The 25,065-nt window shown below is 38.0% G+C and overlaps 1 non-coding gene across 1 annotated transcript; it reads left to right on the top strand.

Annotated features, from left to right (window-relative positions):
* The first annotated feature begins 22,123 nt into the window (after nt 1–22,123).
* LOC112654186 (U6 spliceosomal RNA) lies at nt 22,124–22,226 on the top strand. The gene has a single exon (XR_003132850.1). It is a non-coding gene; the product is annotated as a U6 spliceosomal RNA (small nuclear RNA).
* Nucleotides 22,227–25,065: the final 2,839 nt, after the last annotated feature.

Raw genomic sequence — 25,065 nt, 5'->3', positions numbered from 1 at the left:
AAGTTTTCTACTTTTTGAATTTTTTTAAAGATTTTTTTTATTTATTTGAGAGAGAGAGGTAGAACATGAGAGAGGTGAGGGGCAGAAGGAGAAACAGACTTCCCACTGAGCAGGGAGCCAGATGCAGGGCTCCATCTGGGAACTCCGGGATCATGACCTGAGCCAAAGGCAGAAGCTCAACTGACTGAGGCACCCAGGTGCTCCTTTACTGGTTTTTAAAAGAGATTACTTACAAATTAAGTAATTTCCCTCTTTTGTTTTCTCTATTCATTGAGATAATCACATAATTTTTCCACTTTCCCTATTATGAAGTGATTTACATTGACTGATTTTCAAATGTTATGCCCAGTTTGAATTCTAGAATAAGTTTCACCATTAAGTATTATCTTGAGATGTCAAAGTCTAATGATAATTGGTATATTTTCTGTTTTCCAGGATGTTCCCCCATGAACCTGGATTGATCGCACGTTGATCTCCTACCCTGAATTGGCCTTGTTATTCTTCAATAATTCTTTACCTCCTTTAGCTTTCCTATGATACTGCACTCTTATTACCTTACTGCATGCTATTTTATCCTTTTATTGTCTTTTCCAGGTCTTCATTAGATAATTCTATTATGTATAATAGCCTCTTATTTAGGTATATATGTGCGTGTGTGTGGGTGTGTGTGTGTATAAACAAGGTTCATGATGTTTTAAATAATTAAAATAGTAACAATGATAGTACCACTTGTTGAGTGCTTTGCATGTATGTGCCATATTTCTCAGAACCTCCATACATTATCTTGTTTGCCTTAATTTGGTCATTGAGATAATTCATTAGATGCTCCCATACTACTTTTTGATAAGATAATTTAGAAAGGTGGCAATTTGTCTCCTTAACCAGGCAAGAAAATATGTTTTGGAACTGTGAAATAGTTTGCTTGCCTTTTGAAACCTTTGTGAAAATATTTATTTTAATTGGGATAAGACTACTCTGTACAATCTTTGATCAACACAATTTTAAACATAAAAATAAGGCTAAAATAAGGCTAAAATAATTTTCTTCCAAAATTGGACTAAGTTAAAATACTTATATCTTAATAAAAAATTTTTTTACTTCAAACACACACACACACACACACACCAAAATGGAACTAATGTAAAATAAGGTACAAAACTATTCCCAGGAAGCAAAGATCTGAACTCTGCTGTTGATAGAACATCAGTCTCAGATAGCTGAATGACACCAGGACATTGCTGTGTCACAGCAAATATCTTCTGATGGCATATGAAAGCCCTTCTGTTCTCCATGGCCTTCACTTGCATGACTTTGTTGTTGATGTTCCTTCTTTACTCCAAAAAAATAGGGGATCTGAGAAGGCAGGTGGTATTAGAACTGTAAGGACTCATGGCTGAGAAATGATTCTTACTCACCATGCCAATGCTATAACCTGAGACCATGCAAGCACTCTTTCAATAGTGTACCACTTCTACTTGGCCATTGTTCAACAATAATAAAATTTAATTTTTGTATAATGCTTGGAAGGCAGAAAAGAGCTTTTTTACATAACAAAAAGCAACTAATTTTCTTATTATATATTTTGTTAAAAAAAGAACAAGGTCTTTAGGTATTTTAGGTTTTGTTTTCATTTCACTTCTCCTTATGTATAAAAGCATGACAAATGTTTTGTTTTGTTTTGTTTTGTTTTTGCTGAAAGACTAACCAGAAAAAGAGATTTTTATTAATTTATATCATGCTTTTTCATCTTATAACTTGAAAATATTTATTTGATATTTTCTTTATCTGTAATAGCTATAGACTATTAAATGCTTTATTTCTCTTAATATTACAGGGAATATTTACACAAAGACATATTCCCAGAGCCAAAAGTGATCAAAGACCTTACAATTCTGTTTTAAAAAATCAACTCTTGCACCAAGGATTTTAATTTAAATCTAATCCTTGATTTCTTTAAGGTTCAAATTGGGGCATCTTGAAAGCACTGGTAAAGGAGAATCTGCTGAATAGCTATTACTCTAGGGAATTAGGGAATTCCATGAAACATGTTGTTGCAATGCAAAGAGGGCTGAGATCTCTAGGAGAGAGCAGAGCACCAAAATTGGAGAAGAGAGAAGATGCCAAGTCTAAGAATTGCCCTTGGGCTTGATCTCTACAATCATAAGCCTGAGGTCATTGAGTGCAAGCATGCAAAGCATGTCAGCATACACAAACTCAAAGAGCCATGTTTTAATAAAACTAGACAGCGAAAGGGCAGCTTGTCCAACTGGCAGTAATTAGCATTGGTAGTGATACAAGATGGGGTCATTGGAGGTCACATGGAAGTCAGAAAGGGGAAGTGGAAAATGGTAGATTCTTTGGTGAGGATCCATATAAGGGTCTCCAGATGTGGACAGTCATGCGAGTGGTGACAGTCAAAGCCAAGGAAAGACTCATTGACTCTTCCTGGACACTTTTTTGACCCAGGGTAGGAACAGCCTTTGAAAACATGGATGATAGCCTGCTTTCTCCAAAACCGTATTATCTTTATTTGTGCATTATAACATTTTATTCCTCAGAGAATGGCTCTGAAAGTAATTTAATGACTTCTTAATGTAGGCATTCCTCTTAGCTAATTTCTTGTGCAGGACTTTTAAAAAAAATCAAAATGTATTACTATTCCCCATAATAGAAGAGCGTAGATAAAAGTCCTCCAAGAGGAAACTGGAAGTTCAATGAAGTAGCAAGACTGCTGTTCTATTTGGCAGATTGTTGTGTCCATTTCTCTCAATCTGTTCCTCAGTGCTAAACCCAACCAGAGTTCATTAACCATCCTTGTTTCAGAACTACACTTCCTTTACAGGGTGGGGTTAGTGATGTAATTTGGTTCACCAAGGCACTGACCAGCAAATGCCTATTCAAAACACTTGTTATTAATACCCATAAATTGACCAGTTGTGTGGAATTCACTATATTTTCTAGCAGAGGAATGTGTAGCTTCTACATAATTATAGTTATATGTAATTATTTCCAATAATAAGTAAATGGTTTTTGGAAGAAACATCAAAGAATAGACTCTTCAAGCCAAAGAAGCCCTGAATTAGAACAAGGATGCAATCACTTTTTGCCACATAATTCTTGTCCTCCTCTGCTTGCAAAGCAACTAGTCTATGCTCACATATGGGTAGTGTTTCAAAAACTAAGGGTTTATAAATATTAATATTATAAATATTGTTATCTTTAAACAATATCTTTAAATATTGTTTCAGCTTCACATCAGTGGACTTATATAAAATTTTGGGAGGAATGGAAAGCATTTATTATACCACTGGTAGTAGACATCAAGATCTAGTACTAGCTCATGTCTGTAAAATGTAATAGAGTGGTTTATGAGGAGCTCATTCCCACCTCATAGAGAAGTTTAAAGTTCCTGCCCCATTCTCACTACTTAATCATGTTTCCAGTCAGAAACTATGTAAAGTTCACTAGCACTTTATCTCATCATTAGATTTATGCATATATTACCTTTATTTATTTTTATATCTTCCCCTGTCTTAGTAAAATTTTTGAGTTAGGGTTCAAATTATGTTGTAAATTCATATTTAATATTGATCAATTGATTATCTTCACTTCAGAAGTAAGATTTTTTTATTTTTTAATTTTTTTTTCAGAAGTAAGATTTCATCTATGATACTATACATGACTTTCATCACAGTGTACACCATGCTTCATTGACCTTATTGCATGTGTTTTGTTAATCCCAATAAATGAGCATTTGAAAATTGTGAATGCTTCTCCTTTAAATAAGTGAGTAACATAAACAGATAGATACAGGCATCTTTTATTCACATTTTAAATGACAAAAATTCTGAGAAAGTTAACCAAAAATTTACTAAAAACACAGAATACCAGGCTTTGGATCTGATAAAAAGTTCCCTGAGTCTTTTAGTTTCTTTTACATTTAGTATTTCTCAAGCATCTATAACATAGGAATTGCTTGAGTAAGGGGAGATAAGATGGCGGCATAGTAGGACCCTAGGCTTGTCTCATCCCTCAAACACAACTAGATAGCTATCAAATCATTCCGAAAACTCAAGAACTTGACTTGAGGACTGACAGAACAAACTCCACAACTAGAAGGAGTGAAGAGGCTACCTGGAGGACAACAGTAGGATGTGTGAAGATGCATTTTGGGGGAGAAATGGATCACAGGTGTTGTAGAGGGGAGGAACCCGTAGTTGTGGAGAGAGATGAGACAGAGAGTAGCACACAGGGAATACACAAGAAGAACACTTTCCCAAAGCCATTGTCTGGGGAAATGAGAGGGGCTGATTTTCATGAGTTTTTGCAACCAGTGAGTGGGGCTTGAAGACTGAAGTTTTAAAGGTTGGCGGGCTTGCCTGGGATAGAGCCCTAAGTGTTCTGCCCTACTTCTGGAGAGAAGGCAGGCAAACAACCCTGAGCAGACAGTGCAATCTGAGAAATGCCTGAGGCACACAGGGAGAGATTATTTGATTTTCTTGGAGTGCATCTGTGAGAGGGCATTCACAGAGATGCCTCTCTTGGGACAAAATAGCCAGTGGACACTCCCGCCCCTCAGCATAAATGCAGAGCCACCAGTTGAGGGTAGCTTGTCTCAATGCTAGCTGCCTAGCCTACTTGCTCAAAGTCCCACACCCCTGCAGTCTGGCACAACTTCCCTTCTTGGTCAAATCTGCATCAGTTCCAGTACCATGAGACCCTCCTCCAGAAGATCAGCTAGATCCCTCCACACACTATATCTCTAAAGTTTGGCTTTTTAAAAGTCAGCAGCTTTGGCTGGGATGAAGCCTGGAGTGCATTGTACTGCTCCTGGAGACAAGGCAGGCAAACAACATGGAGACAGATAGCATGAAAATTAAGATCTGAAAAATGCCTGGGATGCAGAGGAGGGAAATTATTCACTCTGCTAGGAGTGCTTCCCTCAATGTAGCAAGCACAGAAACCCCTCTCTGGGGTCAAAGAAGCTGGCTAGTACCATTTCCTTCCCCCACCCCTCAGCATAAACACAGAGCCACCTTCCTGCAGTAAATAGCACAATACTGACACTGGCTGCCTAATCCGCCTACACCAAGTCCTGCCCCCTTGCACTGTACTTTGCCAGTACTTATCTTCTTGATCAAGTGTGCTTCAGTTCCAATACACTGAGCCCCTTCCCAAAAGACCAGCAGAAACTCCTGCCCACACCATGTCTCCCAACCTGAGTTCTGTAATGCTTCAGTCCTAGTGGAAGTAGCATCAGGTCTCATTGAACAATCAGACCAGAACACATCTAGTTAAAACTCACCACACTCTGGCCAAGGTCCAAATACTGCCCACAGCAGATAAGCAGAGCCTCTGCAGGTGACCTGAGCTAAAGGATAGAGCAGCCAAAACACAGTAGCAGAGTGCATGCAGCACACACCTGAAGCTCCAGGAAGTGTCTAGAGCTATGACCTTTTCTTCATAAAGCCATTACTTTCAGAGGCAAAAAACCCACAGAATAAGGCAGAGACTTGGACAAAATGCCAAGGTGGAGGAATTCATCCTAAATGAAACAAAATAAGGTAATGGCTGGAGACATAATAAAATATATATTTATATTTTATTTATGTATTTTAATATATATAATATATTTTAATTATGAAATTATAATTTAATATGAAATTAATTATAAAGTATATTTTATGATATACTTAAAATATATATTTATTTATAAATATTTATTATATATATGTATAATATCCTGATGGGAAATTTAAAGCAATAATCATAGGGATACTTGCTGGGCTTGAGAAAAGCATGGAAGACATCAGAGAGACCCTTATTAGAGAGGTAAGAGTCAAAACAGTCAGAAATGAAAATGCAATAACTAAGATTTGAAATAGACTGGATGTAATGAACAACAAGATGGAAGAAGCAGAGGAATGAATAAGTGATATAGAAGATAAAATAATGGAAAATAAGGAAGCTGAACAAAAGAGAGAAAGCAGAATTATGGATCATGAGAGTAGACAGGGAACTCAGTAACTCCATCAAATATAATAACATTTGTATTATAAGAGTCCCAGAAGAAGAGAGAGAAGAGGGGCAGAAAATTTATTTGAGGAAATCATAGCTAAAATCTTCCTTACTTTGGGGAAGAAAACAGATATCCAGATCTAAGAAGCATAGAGAACTCCCATCAAAATCAATAAAAACCAGCCAGCACCAAGACATATTATAATTACGTTTGCAAAATATAGTGATAAAGGTGGGAATTGATTGGGAATTTGCAAATTTCCCCAGCAACTATTGGATAGATGTTTAAAAATCTATTTAAATATTTATTAAAGTAATAGAAAGTAGCATAAATTTATAGAACTAGTCATTAAGTGAAATATGTATTTTCACTCATAAGGTAAGTAGTTTATAACCCATTTAGTCATTTTTGTGGTGCTTGTACTAAAACAGTTTAGATTTGAGAGAATTTGGGAAGATGGCAGAGTAGAAGGACCCTGGGATCATCCTGTCCCATGTTTACAACTATGTATCATCCACATCCAAGCCAATAACCAGAAAATGATCCAACACTGACAGAACAAACTCCACAGCTAAATGTAGAGAAGAAGCTGCATCGGAAAGATTAGGAAGGTCAGAAAAGTGAAAGGAGTCTGCCCAGGAGGGAAGGAGCAATGAGTGCAGAGAGGGCAGAGGGAAAAGACATTGCACCAGAAGTTCACATGGAGAAGACTAATCTTCACTAGCTTTTAAAACCAGAGGGGCTAAATTATGTAAGTTTATAAAACCAGTGGGACTTGGAGCCTGGAGCTTTAAAAGTCAGCTGACTTAGCACTGGGTGATGGGGAGGAGGCAAAGAGACAGCAGCCTACATGGAAAGGGAACACAAAAATAGCAATTTACACAATACCAGGGGAAAACGTGAGACAGATTTGTTCAAACTGATTTTGGAGTGTGTTGGGGGACTTCTTTGAAAAGGGGAGGGAGCTGGAAAGTACTGTTTTCATCCCCTACCCCCGACATCAGCACAGAGTCATCTGTGAGAGGCAGGGCTACATGGATACTTGTAGCCTCAACCCAGGGCTCAGAGAAAATTGTGTTAGAGCTGTGCACACATCCTGCCCAACTGCAACACACAGCCCAACTGCACACCCCCAGCCACTGTAGTGCACCATGCCCAGCCACAAAGTGGAAAGCTGCCACCATGTGCCATGCACAGTCAAGCACCCATCCTATGCTAGGCCCACTTGCACTCAACCATCACTCATACTGCACACAGCCTTATACCCACAGCCATCCTAGTGCGCAGCTTCCAGCTGCTGCAGTACTTTGGTGGGCCCAGCATAAGACTAGTGGCCCAACACAAATTTTGCTAACACTGCCACTCTGCTCCCAAGATCCCCCTCAGAGTTGGCCTGCCTGGTGCCACTAACAACACAGAAAACAAGCACAACCCACAACATTCAGACTGTCAGTGCAGAAGACTGCACTGAAAAGAAAGGTGACTCAGAAACAACAGCAGTGCATAAGTAAAACACTTGCCAGCTATTGGTGTACAGGGAACATGGAACTGCAGGACTCTCCAGGACCTCTTCATAAGGTCATTACTTTCAAAAGAAGACACACTTGACTTTCTTAACACAAAGAAACAGATAGAGAGAGGAATACAAGATGAGACAGAGAAATTGATCTCAAATGAAATAACATGACAAAGCCATGGCTAGAGATCTAAGTGAAAAAGACATAAGTAACATGTCTAATTGAGAACTTAAAGCAATGACCATAAGGATACTTACAAGGCTAGAGAAAAGAGTGGAAGACATGAGTAAGACCCTTAACACAAAGATAAGAAATAACATAGTAGAGATAAAGGTACATAAAAGGTTTAATAAACAAAATGAAAAACATGCTTAATGGAATGAATAGCTGAATAGAAAAAGTAGAGGAATGAAATAATAACTTAGAAGACAGAGAAATGGAAAGCAATCTGTTAAAAAAGAGAACAAAAAATTACACAAAAAGGAGAATAGACTTAGGGAACTTAGTGATTCCATCAAACATAATAACATTCATATTGTAGGAGTAGCAGAAGAAGAAGAGAGAAAGGGGGGCAGACAATGTATTTGAAGAAATAATAGTTGAAAACTTTCCTGATCTAGGAAAGGAAACAAATATCCAGATCCAGGAGGTGCAGAGACATCCCATCAAGATAAAAAAAGCAGACATACACAAAGGCATGTTGTAATTAAATTGGAAAAATATAGTGATAAAAAACTTTATCACTAGCAGCAAGACAAAGATGAGAGTGATTTCTAAGGGAAAACTCATAATGAAGGTAGGAGATTTTTTCAGCAGAAACATGGCAAGCCAGAGGGAGTGGCATAATATATTTAAAGTGCTTAATGGGAAAAAACTGCAGCCAGCAATACTCTGTCCAGCAAAGCTGTCATTTAGAATAGACAGTAAGATAATTTCCCAGATAATACAAACTAAAGCATAACCACTGCTTGGAATCTGATCATGACCATATTCCTTGCAAGAAATATTAAAGGGGACTCTGAATGGAAAGGAGAGGCCAAACTTTTATGAAACTAGAAGTCAACCACAGGAAAATATCTGAAAAGAGCACTAATACATGGAGAAAATAAAGGACTTAACACAATAAATCAACTAGATGTAACAGCAATATACAGAATACCCAACAACAGATCGTCTTCTGTACATGGGCATTCTCAGATAGGCCTATATTCTGAGATATATCTGAGATATATTCTCAGATATCTATGCCAAGATAGACCATTTCATAGGCCAAAAATCAAGTCTCAATAGATTTTAGAAAGACAGTTATCATAAAAAGTATCTTCTCTGACCATAACTGGATGAAATTAGAAATAAATAATAGAAGGAAAATTGTAAAAGTAAGAAATGTGTGGAGATTAAACAACACGCCTTAAAACAACCAGTGGTTAAAAAATAAATCACAAGGAAATTTGAAAATATTTAGAGAAAAAATAAAATGGAAACATGATATCCCCAAAAGTTATGGGATGCAATGAAAGCAATATTGACAGGAAAGTTGTAAACACTTTAAATGAGAAGAAAGATCTCAAATCAACATGCTAATTTCACAGCTTAAGAAACTTGAAGGACAAACTACACACAAAGCTAGTAGAAGAAAAGAAATAATGATTAGAGCAGAATTAAGTGAAATAGAAAACAGAAAAACAGAAAAAAATCAACACAACCAAAAGTTGGCTCTTTGAAAAAAAATAACAAATTTGGCCAACTTTTAGTTAGACATTCTTTTAAAAAAGGAGAGAGGGAGAATTTAAATTACTAAAATCAGAAATGAAATGGAGACATTATTACTGATTTTACAGAAATAAAAATGATTATAAGAGGGCAATAAAAGCTATTGCATATCAAGAATTGGATAAGCAAATGAAATTCTCAAATTCCTAGAGAAACAAAATCTACTGAGATTGAATCACAAGAAACAGAAAATCTGAAGAGATCTATAACTAGTAAGGAGACCAAATCAGAAATCAAAAACTTCTAGAAATAAACCAAAAGAACAAAAAATAACTCAGGATCAGGCTACTCATAAATTCTAATATATTCTTAAAGAATTAACAATAATCCTTTCCAAAACGTTCCTCCCCACAAAAAAAAAAAAAAAAAAAAAAAAAATGAAGAGGAAGGCGCACTTTCTTTTTTTTTTTAAGATTTTATTTATTTATTTATTTATTTATTTATTTATTTATTTATTTATTTATTTATTCATTTGAGACACAGAAAGAGAGAGAGGCAGAGACACAGGCAAAGGGAGAAGCAGGCTCCATGGAGAGAGCCTGATGTGGGACTGGATCCTGGGTCTCCAGGATCACACCCCCGGCTGAAGGCGGTGCTAAGCCGCTGAGCCACTGGGGCTCCCCAGGAACACTTTCTAACTCATTCTATGTGGTCATATTTACCTTAATAGTAAAGCAGATAAAGTCCCTAAAAGAAAAGAAACTCTAGACCAATACCCCTTATGAATATTCATGCAAAAACTCTGAACAACATACCAATAAACTAAATTCAGATGTATATTAAAAATGATTACATACCTTGACCAAGTGGGATTTGTCCCTGGAATGCAAGGATGCTTGACATCAATCAATGCAGTACACTAAATTTTCAGAATGCATAAAACAAAAATGAAACAAAACTCTATTGATCATCTCATTTGATGTAGAGAAAGCATTTGACAAAATTCAACCCCTTTTCATGATAAAAATTCTCAACAAACTAGGAATAGAAGGAAACTACCTCAACAAAATAATGGCCATGTATAAAAAATCCAGTTACCATCATACTCTGCGATGAAAAACTAACACTAGTTTTCTAAGATTAGAAATGAGACAATTATACACCCTTTTGCCCTTTCTTTTTCATCTAGTATGGAAAATGATAGCCAGAGAAATTAAGAAAGAAAAATCAACAGAAGATATCTAACAGGAATGGAAGAAGTAAAATTAACTCTGTTCACAGATGATACCATCTTATATTAGAAGCACTAAGGATTCCACTCACAGACATACAGTTAAACTAACAAAAAAATTTAGCAAAGTTGCAGGGCATAAAAATCAACACTCCAAAATCATTTGCCTTTCTATACACTAACAATGAAAAATCTGAAAAGGAAATTTTAAAAATTCCATTTACAATCACAGCAAAAATAATAAAATACCTAAGAATTAACCAAGGATGTGAAAGACTGCAATGAAACCTACAAAATATAGCTGAAAAAAATTACAGAAGACTACTTAAATCAATGGGGAAACATTCCTTCTTTGGTGATTGGAAAACTTAATTTGCTATGATGTCAATTCTACTCAAAGGGATATGCATATTTAATGCAATCCTTATCAAAATCCCAATGCCATTATTTTGCAGAAATAGAAAAACATTTTCTCAAATTCACATAGATCGCAAGGAACACAGAATGCTAAAACAATCCTGAAATAGAAGTATGGAGTTGGAGGACTCACACTGATTTGTGAAGTTTCTACAGAGTCACAGTAAACAAAATAGTGTGATATAGGCATAAAGACATACTAAAAAGCCCAGAAGTAAATCCTTGCTTATAGGATCAAATGACTTACCAAAGAGTGCCAAGACCATTCAGTGAGAGAAAAAAGTCTTTTCCACAAATGGTGTTTGGAAAACTGGGCAATCACATGCAAAAGAATGAATTTGAACCCTTACCTACTACCATATGCAAATATCAATTCAACATAGGTCAAAGATGTAGATGTAAGAGCTAAAAGTATCAAACTCAAAGAAAACAACATAGAGAAAAGATTCATGATTCTGAATTTGACATTGAATACTTGGATATGACACCAAAAGCATGCAAGAGAAACAAAAAATAGACAAATTGAACTTCACCAAAATTTAAAATTTTGTGCATCAAAGGCACTATCAACAGAGTAGAGAAGCAACACAAATGATGTGAGAAATATTTTCAAATCAGATATCTGGTAAGGGATTAATATCCAGAATACATAAAAAATCCCTAAGATGTTGAGGAATGTTCCCTCTATCCCTACACTCTGAGGAGTTTTGATCAGGAATGGATGTTGTACTTTGTCAAATGCTTTCTCTGCATCTATTGAGAGGATCCAATGGTTCTCGTTTTTTCTCTTGCTGATATGATCAATCACATTCATTGCTTTACAAATGTTGAACCAGCCTTGGATCCCAGGGATAAATCCCACTTGGTCATGGTGAATAATTTTCTTAATGTATTGTTGTATCCTATTGTCTAGTACCTTGTTGAGAATTTTTGCATCCATGTTCATCAGGGATATTGGTCTGTAATTCTCTTTTTTGGTGGGGTCTTTGTCTGGTTTTGGAATTAAGGTGATGCTGGCCTCATAGAACGAATTTGGAAGTACTCCATCTCTTTCTATCTTTCCAAACAGCTTTAGTACAATAGGTATGGTTTCTTCTTTAAACATTTGATTGAGGGATCCCTGGGTGGCACAGCGGTTTGGTGTCTGCCTTTAGCCCAGGGCGCGATGCTGGAGACCCAGGATCAAATCCCACATCGTGCTCCCAGTGCATGGAGCCTGCTTCTCCCTCTGCCACTCTCTCTCCCTCTCTCCCTCTCTGTGACTATCATAAATAAATGAAAAAAATTTTTAAAAAATAAACATTTGATAGAATTCCCCTGGGAAGCCATCTGGCCCTGGACTTTTGGGCCTTGGGAGGTTTTTGATGACTGCTTCAATTCCCTCCCTGGTTATTGGCCTGTTCAGGTTTTCTATTTCTTCCTGTTCCAGTTTCGGTAGTTTGTGGTTTTCCAGAAATCCGTCCATTTCTTCTAGATTGCCTAATTTATTGGCATAAAGCTGCTCATAATATGTTTTTAAAATCATTTGTATTTCCTTGGTATTGGTAGTGATCTCTCCTTTCTCATTCATGATTTTATTAATTTGAGTCTTCTCTCTCTTCTTTTTAATAAGGCTGGAATATCTAGAATTAGAATAATTCTAATTATTTCAAAGAACCAACTCCTGGTTTTGTTGATCTGTTCCACAGTTCTTCTGGTCTCGATTTCACTGAGTTCTGCTCGAAGCTTTATTAACTCTCTTCTTTTGCTGGGTGTAGAATAATAGCTTTTGTATTTGAGTTCTTTTCAGTTTTTGGATGGATGCTTGTATTGCGATGTATTTCCCCCTCAGGACTGCTTTTGCTGTATACCAAAGATTTTAAACAGTTGTAGCTTCATTCAGATTTCAGGTTGGACTACAAAGCTGAGGTCTTAAGACAGTGTGGTTCTGGCACAAAAACAGACACATAGATCAAGGGAACCGAATAGAGAATCCAGAAGTGGACCTTGGACTTAATGGTCAACTAATATTCAACAAAGGTAGAAAGACTATCCACGGGAAAAAAGACAGTCCCTTCAATAAATGGTGCTGGGAAAATTGGACAGCCACGTGCAGAAGAATGAAACTAGACCACTCTCTTTCACCATACACAAAGATAAACTCAAAATGGATTAAAGATCTAAAGGTGAGACAAGATTCCATCAAAATCCTAGAGGAGAACAACACCCTTTTTTTTTTTTTTTTTTTTTTTTTTTTTTTTTTTTTTTTTTTTTTTTTATGATAGCCACATACAGAGAGAGAGAGAGGCAGAGACACAGGCAGAGGGAGAAGCAGGCTCCATGCACCGGGAGCCCGACGTGGGATTCGATCCCGGGTCTCCAGGATCGCGCCCTGGGCCAAAGGCAGGCGCCAAACCGCTGCGCCACCCAGGGATCCCCAACACCCTTTTTGAACTCAGCCACAGTAACTTCTTGTAAGATAAATCCATGAAGGCAAGAGAAACAAAAGCAAAAATTAACTATTGGGATTTCATCAAAATAGGAAGCTTTTGTTTTTGTTTTTTTTTTTAATAATAAATGTATTTTTATTGGTGTTCAATCTGCCAACATACAGAATAACACCCAGTGCTTATCCCATCAAGTGCCCCCCTCAGTGCCCGTCAAGCATTCACCCCCACTCCCCGCCCTCCTCCCCTTCCACCACCCCTAGTTCGTTTCCCAGAGTTAGGAGTCTCTCATGTTCCGTCTCCCTTTCTGATATTTCCCACACATTTCTACTCCCTTCCCTTATATTCCCTTTCACTATTATTTATATTCCCCAAATAAATGAGAACATACAATGTTTGTCCTTCTCCGATTGACTTATTTCACTCAGCATAATACCCTCAAGTTCCATCCACGTTGAAGCAAATGGTGGGTATTTGTCGTTTCCAATGGCTGAGGAATATTCCATTGTATACATAAACCACATCTTCTTTATCCATTCATCTTTCGATGGACACCGAGGCTCCTTCCACAGTTTGGTTACTGTGGACATTGCTGCTAGAAACATCGGGGTGCAGGTGTCCCGGCATTTCACTGCATCTGTATCTTTGGGGTAAATCCCCAGCAGTGCAATTACTGGGTCGTAGGGCAGGTCTATTTTTAACTCTTTGAGGAACCTCCACACAGTTTTCCAGAGTGGCTGCACCAGTTCACATTCCCACCAACAGTGCAAGAGGGTTCCCCGTTCTCCACATCCTCTCCAACATTTGTTGTTTCCTGTTTTGTAAATTTTCCCCATTCTCACTGGTGTGAGGTGGTATCTCATTGTGGTTTTGATTTGTATTTCCCTGATGGCAAGTGATGTGGAGCATTTTCTCATGTGCTTGTTGGCCATGTCTATGTCTTCCTCTGTGAGATTTCTGTTCATGTCTTTTGCCCATTTCCTGTTTGGATAGTTTGTTTCTTTGCTGTCGATTTTAATAATTCTTTATAGATCTTGGAAACTAGCCCTTTTTCTGATCCGTCATTTGCAAATATCTTCTCCCATTCTGTAGGTTGTATTTTACTTTTGTTGACTGTTTCTTTTGCTGTGCAAAAGCTTTTTATTTGGGGGCAAGATGGCGGAAGAGTAGGGTCCCCAAATCACCTGACCCCACCAAATTAACTAGATAACCTTCAAATCATCCTGAAAATCTATGAATTCGGCCTGAGATTTAAAGAGAGAACAGCTGGAATGCTACAATGAGAAGAGTTCGCGCTTCTATCAAGGTAGGAAGACTGGGAAGAAAGAATTAAAGAAACAAAGGCCTCCAAGAGGGAGGGGCCCCGCGAGGAGCCGAGCTAACGCTGGGGCCAGTGTCCCCAGGACAGGAGAGCTCCCTCCCGGAGAAGCAGGAGCTTCACCAATCATTCTGGGCGGAAAGGGGCTCACAGGGACTTAGAGCAGGACCCAGGAGGGGGGCGGGGATGCCCTCAGGCTCCCTGGGACACTAACAGACACCTGTGCCCTGCGCGGCCTGGGAGCGCGAATCCAACAGTGCAGGCCCCGGGAGCACAGGGCGCCAGGACACAGCCCAGGATCCGGCCTCCCCCCGGGACAGGCAGAGGCCAGGAGGGCCCAGGACTGCAAGGACGCTCCTGCCCCGAGCTGAGCAGATCAGCGGCCCCGCCCCGGAGCCTCCAGGGCCTGCAGACCGAGAGCTCCAGAGTTACTGCGGGGGCTGACTCCAGGGTACCAGAGCTGCCGCAGCCACCGGGGTTGCTCCTCCTGGGGCCTCGCGGGGTAAACAACCCCCACGGACCCTCACTGTGGCCTCACCTGATAAACAGGATGAACATTACTCACTGAGCCCTGCATCAGGCAGGGGGCAGAGCAGCTCCCCCAAGTGCTAACACCTGAAAATCAGCACAACAGGCCCCTCCCCCAGAAGACCAGCTGACAGTTCCAGGGGAAGTCAAGGGACTTAAAGTATACAGAATCAGAAGATACTCCCCTGTGTGTGTTATTTTCTTTCCTTTCCTTTCCTTTCCTTTCCTTTCCTTTCCTTTCCTTTCCTTTCCTTTCTTTTCTTTTTTTTTTTTTTTTTTTGCTTTTTGATTTCTGTTTGCTTCCCCCACCCTTTTTTCCCTTTCTTTCTTTTTCTTTCTTTTTCTTCTCTTTTCTTCTTTTTTGCTTCCTTTTTTCTATTTTATTTTTCTCTTTTCTTTCCTTCTTTCTCTCCTCTCTTTTTCTCCTTTTCCCAATACAACTTGTTTTTGGCCACTCTGCCCTGAGCAAAATGACTAGAAGGAAAACATCACCTCAAAAGAAAGAATCAGAAACAGTCCTCTCTCCCACAGAGTTACAAAATCTGGATTACAATTCAATGTCAGAAAGCCAATTCAGAAGCACTATTATACAGCTACTGGTGGCTCTAGAAAAAAGCATAAAGGACTCAAGAGACTTCCTGACTGCAGAATTTAGATCCAATCAGGCAGAAATTAAAAATCAATTAAATGAGATACAATCCAAACTAGAGCTCCTAAAGACGAGGGTAAATGAGGTGGAAGAACGAGTGAGTGACATAGAAGACAAGTTGATGGCAAAGAGGGAAACTGAGGAAAAAAGAGACAAACAAAAGATCATGAGGATAGATTAAGGGAAATAAGTGACAGCCTGAGGAAGAAAAATCTACCTTTAATTGAGGTTCCTGAGGAGGCCGAAAGGCCCAGAGGCCCAGAATATGCATTTGAACAAATCATAGCTGAAAACTTTCCTAATCTGGGAAGGGAAACAGGCATTCAGATTCAGGAAATTGAGAGGTTCCCCCCCTAAAATCAATAAAAACCGCTCAAACCTCGACATTTAATAGTGAAGCTTGCAAATTCCAAAAATAAAGACAAGATCCTTAAAGCAGCAAGAGACAAGAAATCTCTAACTTTTATGGGGAGAAATATTAGATTCACAGCAGACCTCTCCACAGAGACCTGGCAGGCCAGAAAGGGCTGGCAGGATATATTCAGGGTCCTAAATGAGAAGAACATGCAACCAAGAAAACTTTATCCAGCAAGGCTCTCATTCAGAATGGAAGGAGAGATAAAGAGCTTCCAAGACAGGCAGGAACTGAAAGAATATGTGACCTCCAAACCAGCTCTGCAAGAAATTTTAAGGGGGACTCCTAAAATTCCCCTTTAAGAAGAAGTTCAGTGGAACAATCTACAAAAAGAAGGACTGAATAGATATCATGATGACACTAAACTCATACCTTTCGATAGTAACTCTGAATGTGAACGGGCTTAGTGACTCCATCAAAAGGCGCAGGGTTTCAGACTGGATAAAAAAGCAGGACCCATCTATTTGCTGTCTACAAGAGACTCATTTCAGACAGAAGGACACCTACAGCCTGAAAATAAAAGGTTGGAGAACCATGTACCATTCAAAGGGTCCTCAAAAGAAAGCAGGGGTAGCCATCCTTATATCAGATAAACTAAAATTTACCCCGAAGACTGTAGTGAGAGATGAAGAGGGACACTATCTCATACTTAAAGGATCTATCCAACAAAAGGACTTAACACTCCTCAGTATATATACCCCGAATATAGGAGCTGCCAAGTATTTAAATCAATTAATAACCAAAGTGAAGAAATACTTAGATAATAATACACTTATACTTGGTGACTTCAATCTAGCTCTTTCTATACTCGATAGGTCTTCTAAGCTCAACATCTCCAAAGAAACGAGAGCTTTAAATGATACACTGGACCAGATGGATTTCACAGATATCTACAGAACTTTACATCCAAACTCAACTGAATACACATTCCTCTCAAGTGCACATGGAACTTTCTCCATAATAGACCACATACTGGGTCACAAATCGGGTCTGAACTGAAACCAAAAGACTGGGATCGTCCCCTGCATATTCCCAGATCTTAATGCCTTGAAATTAGAACTAAATCACAACAAGAAGTTTGAAGGACCTCAAACACGTGGAGGTTAAGGACCATCCTGCTAAAAGATGAAAGGATCAACCAGAAAATTAAGGAAGAATTAAAAAGATTCATGGAAACTAATGAGAATGAAGATACAATCATTCAAATCTTTGGGATGTAGCACAAGCAGTCCTAAGGGGGAAATACATTGCAATACAAGCATCCATTCAAAAACTGAAAAGAACTCAAATACAAAAGCTAAACTTACACATAAAGGAGCTAGGGAAAAAACAGCAAATAGATCCTACACCCAGCAGAAGAAGAGAGTTAATTAAGATTAGGGCAGAACTCAACGAAATCGAGACCAGAAGAACTGTGGAACAGATCAACAAAACCAGGAGTTGGTTCTTTGAAAGAATTAATAAGATAGATAAACCATTAGCCAGCCTTATTAAAAAGAAGAGAAAGACTCAAATTAATAAAATCATGAATGAGAAAGGAGAGATCACTACCAACACCAAGGAAATACAAATGATTTTAAAAACATATTATGAACAGCTATACGCCAATAAATTAGGCAATCTAGAAGAAATGGACGCATTCCTGGAAAGCCAGAAACTACCAAACCTGGAACAGGAAGAAATAGAAAACCTGAACAGGCCAATAACCAGGGAGGAAATTGAAGCAGTCATCCAAAACCTCCCAAGACACAAGAGTTCAGGGCCAGATGGCTTCCCAGGGGAATTTTATCAAACGTTTAAAGAAGAAACCATACCTATCCTACTAAAGCTGTTTGGAAAGATAGAAAGAGATGGAGTACTTCCAAATTCGTTCTATGAGGCCAGCATCACCTTAATTCCAAAACCAGAAAAAGACCCCACCAAAAAGGAGAATTACAGACCAATATCCCTGGTGAACATGGATGTAAAAATTCTCAACAAGATACTAGCCAATAGATCCACCAGTACATTAAGAAAATTATTCACCATTATCAATTAGGATTTATCCCCGGGACACAAGGCTGGTTCAACACCCGTAAAACAATCAATGTGATTCATCATATCAGCAAGAGAAAAACCAAGAACCATATGATCCTCTCATTAGATGCAGAGAAAGCATTTGACAAAATACAGCATCCATTCCTGAACAAAACTCTTCAGAGTGTAGGGATAGAGGGAACATTCCTCGACATCTTAAAAGCCATCCACGAAAAGCCCACAGCAAATATCATTCTCATTGGGGAAGCACTGGCAGCCTTTCCACTGAGATCAGGAAGAAGACAGGGATGTCCACTCTCACCACTGCTGTTCAACATAGTACTGGAAGTCCTAGCCTCAGCAATCAGACAACAAAAAGACATTAAAGGCGTTCAAATTGGCAAAGAAGAAGTCAAACTCTCCCTGTTCGCCGATGACATGATACTCTACGTAGAAAACCCAAACGACTCCACCCCAAGATTGCTAGAACTCATACAGCAATTTGGTAGCGTGGCAGGATACAAAATCAATGCCCAGAAATCAGTGGCATTTCTATACACTAACAATGAGACTGAAGAAAGAGAAATTAAGGAGTCAATCCCATTTACAATTGCACCCAAAAGCATAGGATACCTAGGAACAAACCTAACCAAAGAGGTAAAGGATCTATACCCTAAAAACTATAGAACACTTCTGAAAGAAATTGAGGAAGACACAAAGTAATGGAAAAATATTCCATGCTCATGGATTGGCAGAATTAATATTGTGAAAATATCAATGTTACCCAGGGCAATTTACACTTTAAATGCAATCCCTATCAAATTACCATGGACTTTCTTCAGAGAGTTAGAACAAATTATTTTAAGGTTTGGGTGGAATCAGAAAAGACCCCGAATAGCCAGGGGAATTTTAAAAAAGAAAACCATAGCTGGGGGCATCACAATGCCAGATTTCAGGTTGTACTACAAAGCTGTGGTCATCAAGACAGTGTGGTACTGGCACAAAAACAGACACAGAGATCAATGGAACAGAATAGAGAATCCAGAAGTGGACCCTGAACTTTATGGTCAACTAATATTCGATAATGGAGGAAAGACTATCCACTGGAAGAACGACCGTCTCTTCAATAAATGGTGCTGGGAAAATTGGACATCCACATGCAGAAGAATGAAACTGTACCACTCTCTTTCACCGCACACAAAGATAAACTCAAAATGGATGAAAGATCTAAATGTTGGACAAGATTCCATCAAAATCCTAGAGGAGAACACAGGCAACACCCTTTTTGAACTCGGCCACAGTAACTTCTTGCAAGATACATGCACGAAGGCAAAAGAAACAAAAGCAAAAATGAACTATTGGGACTTCCTCAAGATTAAGAAGCTTTTGCACAGCAAAGGATACAGTCAACAAAACTAAAAGACAACCTACAGAATGGGAGAAGATATTTGCAAATGACGGATCAGATAAAGGCCTAGTTTCCAAGATCTATAAAGAACTTATTAAACTCAACACCAGACAAACAAACAACCCAATCATGAAATGGCAAAAGACATGAACAGAAATCTCACAGAGGAAGACGTAGACGTGGCCAACACGCACATGAGAAAATGCTCTGCATCACTGGCCATCAGGGAAATACGGATCAAAACGACAATGAGATACCACCTCACACCAGTGAGAATGGGGAAAATTAACAAGGCAGGAAACCACAAATGTTGGAGAGGATGTGGAGAAAAGGGAACCCTCTTACACTGTTGGTGGGAATGTGAACTGGTGCAGCCACTCTGGAAAACTGTGTGGAGGTTCCTCAACGAGTTAAAAATAGACCTGCCCTAGACCCAGCAATTGCACACTTGGGGATTTACCCCAAAGATTCAGATGCAATGAAACGCCGGGACACCTGCACCCCGATGTTTCTAGCAGCAATGTCCACAATAGCCAAACTGTGGAAGGAGCCTCGGTGTCCATCGAAAGATGAATGGATAAAGATGTGGTTTATGTATACAATGGAATATTCCTCAGCCATTAGAAATGACAAATACCCACCATTTGCTTCAACGTGGATGGAACTGGAGGGTATTATGCTGAGTGAAGTAAGTCAATCGGAGAAGGACAAACATTATATGTTCTCATTTTTGGGGGAATGTAAATAATAGTGAAAGGGAATATAAAGGAAGGGAGAAGAAATGTGTGGGAAATATCAGAAAGGGAGACAGAACATAAAGACTCCTAATTCTGGGAAACGAACTAGGGGTGATGGAAGGGGAGGAGGGCAGGGGGTGGGGGTGAATGGGTGACAGGCACTGAGGGGGGCGTTTGACGGGATGAGCACTGGGTGTTATTCTGTATGTTGGTAAATTGAACACCAATAAAAAATAAATTTTTATAAAAGAAATGGGCAAATCTGTAGAGATGTTACTTGAAGGAACATATACAAGTGGCCAATATGTACATGATGTGATTCTCAATCTCACTAGTCATTAGATAAATGTAAATCAACACAACAGTAGCTATTATAAAAATAAAACAAAGATACATATTAGGTGTTGTTGAGGATATGGAGAAATCAGAACTCTTGCTCTTAGGAATGCAGAATGCTGCAGCCACTGTGGGAAGCAGTATGTCAGTTCCCCCAAAATTAAGCCTATGACTCTACTGGATATATACAGAAAAGAACTGAAAGCAGGGCCTTGAACAGGTATTTGTACACCCATGTTCATAGCAACATTATTCACAGTAGGTAAAAGGTAGAAACAACCTAGATGTCCATGGACACATGAATGGATAAACAAATTTTTAAGTACACATACAATGGAATGTTATTCTGCTTTAAAAAGGAATGAAATATTAGTTACATGCTACAACATGTATGAACTTGGAAACATTATGATAAGTAAAACAAGGCAGACACAAAGGGAGAATAATTATATGATTCCACTGATATGCAGTACCTGGAACAGTCAAATCCTGTAGTGACAGAAAGTAGAGCAATAGTTACCAAGAGCTGAGAGTCAGGGAATGGGGGGAGAATTATTTAATAGTTAGAGTTTCAGCTGGGGAGGATGAAAAAGTTCTGGAGATGGCGAGTGATAATTGTTGCACAACAAAGTGAGTGAACTTAATGCCACACAATTGTACAGTTAAACACAGTTAAATGTAAATTTTACATTATGCATATTTTACCACAATTAAAAAAGATAATTGATTGTTAATGTAAGAGAAATTGAGTAACAATTAACCCATGTAGAAATAACATACATGACCACAGCAAATAGAACAAAAAAAATTAGAAATATATGCTAAGATTCATATACCATACATGAAATGATATAATGCTACTTAAAGGTAGACTATGTAATACTTTAAAAGTATCTATTTTAAACTCTAGAACAAGTAGTAAAATCAAAATAAAATAGATATAACTAACAAGCCTAATACACAGAAAAATGAAATCAGAATAAAAAATTGTAAATCTTTTTAAAAACCTCAATTGCTTCAATTTGTCAGGTAATGTAAGTGAGGGGGACAGGCTAAGTGTAAGAAAGAAAAAATAGACTACATTGCTCTAAGGAGCCCATGCCTAATATAAATGGAGTGGGGTATGGTGAGAGGATGGGAATGTATGCCTATTATTGCTAAGTCTGCTTTCAATTTTTTCTCTTTTAAGAAACCTGAAGTATTTACTTACTCATTCTTTTGTTTATTTATTTATTTATGAGAAACCTGGCTTTTAATTGTTGTCTCTAATTTACCTCAAATTTATTTTAAAAATAAATTCATCTTAAAACAGAGCTGGCTAATTAAAACATGGTTATAGTCTATATGTAGCCTTTAGATAATTACTATGAGAATTCTAATTTAAGTCAAGTGACTGCTTGATTCAGCAGCACATATATTAAAATTGGAATGATACAGAGATTTGCATGGCCCCATGCAACCATGACACACAAATTTGTGAAGTGTTCCATATTTAAGAATGAATGAATGAATACATAAAATAAAGTGAAAATAAAAGAAATAAATAATAAATTATAAATATAGAGTGTGTTTTCTCTGAATGGAGCATTTATTGCATAGTGCACCCTGTACCTTCTACACTTGTTCCTATTCTTTCGTTTTTATTTATTTTATTTTATTTTGGTTTATTTTATTTTATTTTATTTTATTTTATTTTATTTTATTATTTATTTATTAGAGAGAGAGAGATAGCTAAAGACAGCAGGAGTGGAGGTGGAGAGAAGGAGAAGCAGACTGCCCACTGAGCAGGGATCCCCGAAGGAGCGCTAGATCCCAGGACTCCCGGATCATGACCTGAGCTGAAGGTGGATGCTTAACTGACCTAGTCACCCAGGTGCCCCTCTATTGCTTTTTATGATATTGCCTGCCCAAATACTTTTTCAGAGATCAAATTAATTGTCATATTTCTCTATGAATTTTGTTTCTAGTCAGACTTGACCTTTCTGTTTTCTTAACATTCAAGACTCTTGTTTATATTTGAGCAAAGCACTTAAAAATCTGCCTTGAATACCTGAGAATCAATCAGTTTATTGTTCATTAATGAAATAACTCAAGCATTTATTAAATTCCCTCCATGGGCTGACACTGTGATGTTATAACCTGCTTTTAGCCTGGATTTGCCTCCTCCCAACACTCTTTCTCTACAGTTGTCAGGGTGAGTCTCTTCTAGAATCATGTCCCTCTCCTGACAAACAAAACTATTCAGTAGCTCCTTCTTGTTTGCAGGAGGAAATTAACTCCTTCTCCACTTTCCTGTCTTCTTGTACCTGGCCCCTGTATATCTGCCCCCATCTTACCTCTTGCTTTCTTTGCCCTAATTCTTCATAAATAAAAAATTACACACAGTCCCACAAAATTACCTTATTCTATACAAGTGGGCTCTTGATTTAGGACATCCTCCACTCAACTTATCAAGCTCTGCTTCCTCATGGTGACACTGGTTTTCATGTTTTAGCCATCTCTACTACACCTACCTGCATAAACAGAGCCTCCATTCTCTGTCTCTGCTTTGGGTGGCATACAGTGGGTGTTATTGGGGGCAAGTGCTCCACCCATTGCCTAGCTTCCCCAAGTTCAGCTATTTTAGACTCTTGCACTGGAAACTAAATTCTTATGGAGACTGGTTAACCCTAAGGTTATATGGAACTGGGGTGCCCTCTACTGCTTTCCAGATCTGTAACTATTTTGCTTTATGTCATTCAATAAAAGGAAAAATGCTAATGGAACAAATGGGAATTCAGCTGATAGACCATTATTTCTCAGGGAAACATTGAATTCTATATCAAAACAAAAATTACTAAAATGATAAATATTCTTCTAAATATGAGTTTCTATGGAATTTTGTTATGTCATTATTTCACTATCCCCTCAGGTCCATTTGACCTAAGACTCTCTTATATGTTCATAAAAATTAAGAAGAGAGACTGGGTTATCATTTTTATCACATGGAGGAGGTAAGTATCTAAGCCACATGCTTCAGTACTATTTTAAAGATTAGATTTTATTTAAGATAATTTCCATACATTCAATAATATGCATTGTAATTAAACTGATAGAAGACTTACCCAAAACATGGATATTTTAAAATTAATTCATCAAAAGAACAGAAATTCACTTATAGTGGATATTTCATTATTTGTCAATGATACTTTGATAAGGTATTATTGAGAAGAATTAATGTCCATAATTCTCACTAATCCAAAAGTAATCTCTGACTTATCTGCATTTTATTTTGTTGCAAATATTTCTGAATGATCTTGTTTCATAATATGGAAAACTTTAAATTCACTAGTTATTTGAACTATTTCATTTGCCTTATGTTGTTTAATCCTGAGAGAAAAGTAGCTGCAACTGGTATATTTAAGCCTAGAATTCTAACACCTAAAAGATGAAGATTATATTTAGTTGATTTTGATTGTTTTTAATGTAATGATTTTGACTGTCAGCAGACTTATCTCAGGGACGGGTCTTTTGAAAAATTAGAAAATGATGAAATGTATGTGTTCAAGTTAACCAGTTTAGAATCAGAAAATGAGCATTTAATTTATATTTCATGCAGAACCACTAGAATCAGAATTATTGAATACTGTGGCTAAATGTATATTCAGAGTAACACTTCCTGTATATTTGCAAAATTCATACATTTTTAATGTCCTGTTCAGGAATATATTGACAATCAGTCATTTTTGGAGAACCTCAAAATTTTTGAAATGTGCAAAAGTACCAGCAGGTAGCTTGGGTTTGGAATACATGACATGAGTTGAACTTAAGAATAAAGTAACTTCACACCCTGAAAGAGTGTGAGCAGAGTTAGAAATTTGCCTTTTCTCACAATTATCCTGTTGAAAGTGACTATTCACAATGCAGTGTCACAAAAGATGTGGAACAATAGTATAAGTCTCATCATTTTCTGGGTGGTTTAACTTTAAATCTTGAACATTTTCTCCCGGATGTTTTCATAGTCAAGAGGCATCCCACTCCTGAGGAAAGAAGATGCTGCAATCTTCAAATTAAGGAATGTACCTTCTTTTACATCTGTCTTATTTGTGCTGCCTGAAAGGGACCCTATTTTCTTTCAGTTGTCATTAGTGCCATCTCTCCGGCTATGTACCGCTGAGACAGACATAACCCAGAACCCTAGGACTGAAGCCCATGTGCATGGGTACCAGTGGCAGTGCACGATGTCCTGGTCCCCAGAGCGCCCCAGGGGGGAGCTTCCGCAGCTCCCAGCGCTGTTCCAGGTCTTCAGACCCACTGTCCCATGATCCCTGGTTATTGACACATGGCTTCTTGTCA

Source organism: Canis lupus, chromosome 3 (genome assembly GCF_003254725.2).
Source record: "Canis lupus dingo isolate Sandy chromosome 3, ASM325472v2, whole genome shotgun sequence".
NCBI classification, from domain to species: Eukaryota; Metazoa; Chordata; class Mammalia; order Carnivora; family Canidae; genus Canis; species Canis lupus.
Note: the sequence above shows the minus strand (reverse complement) of the source record. Positions and strands in the feature narration are given on the sequence as shown.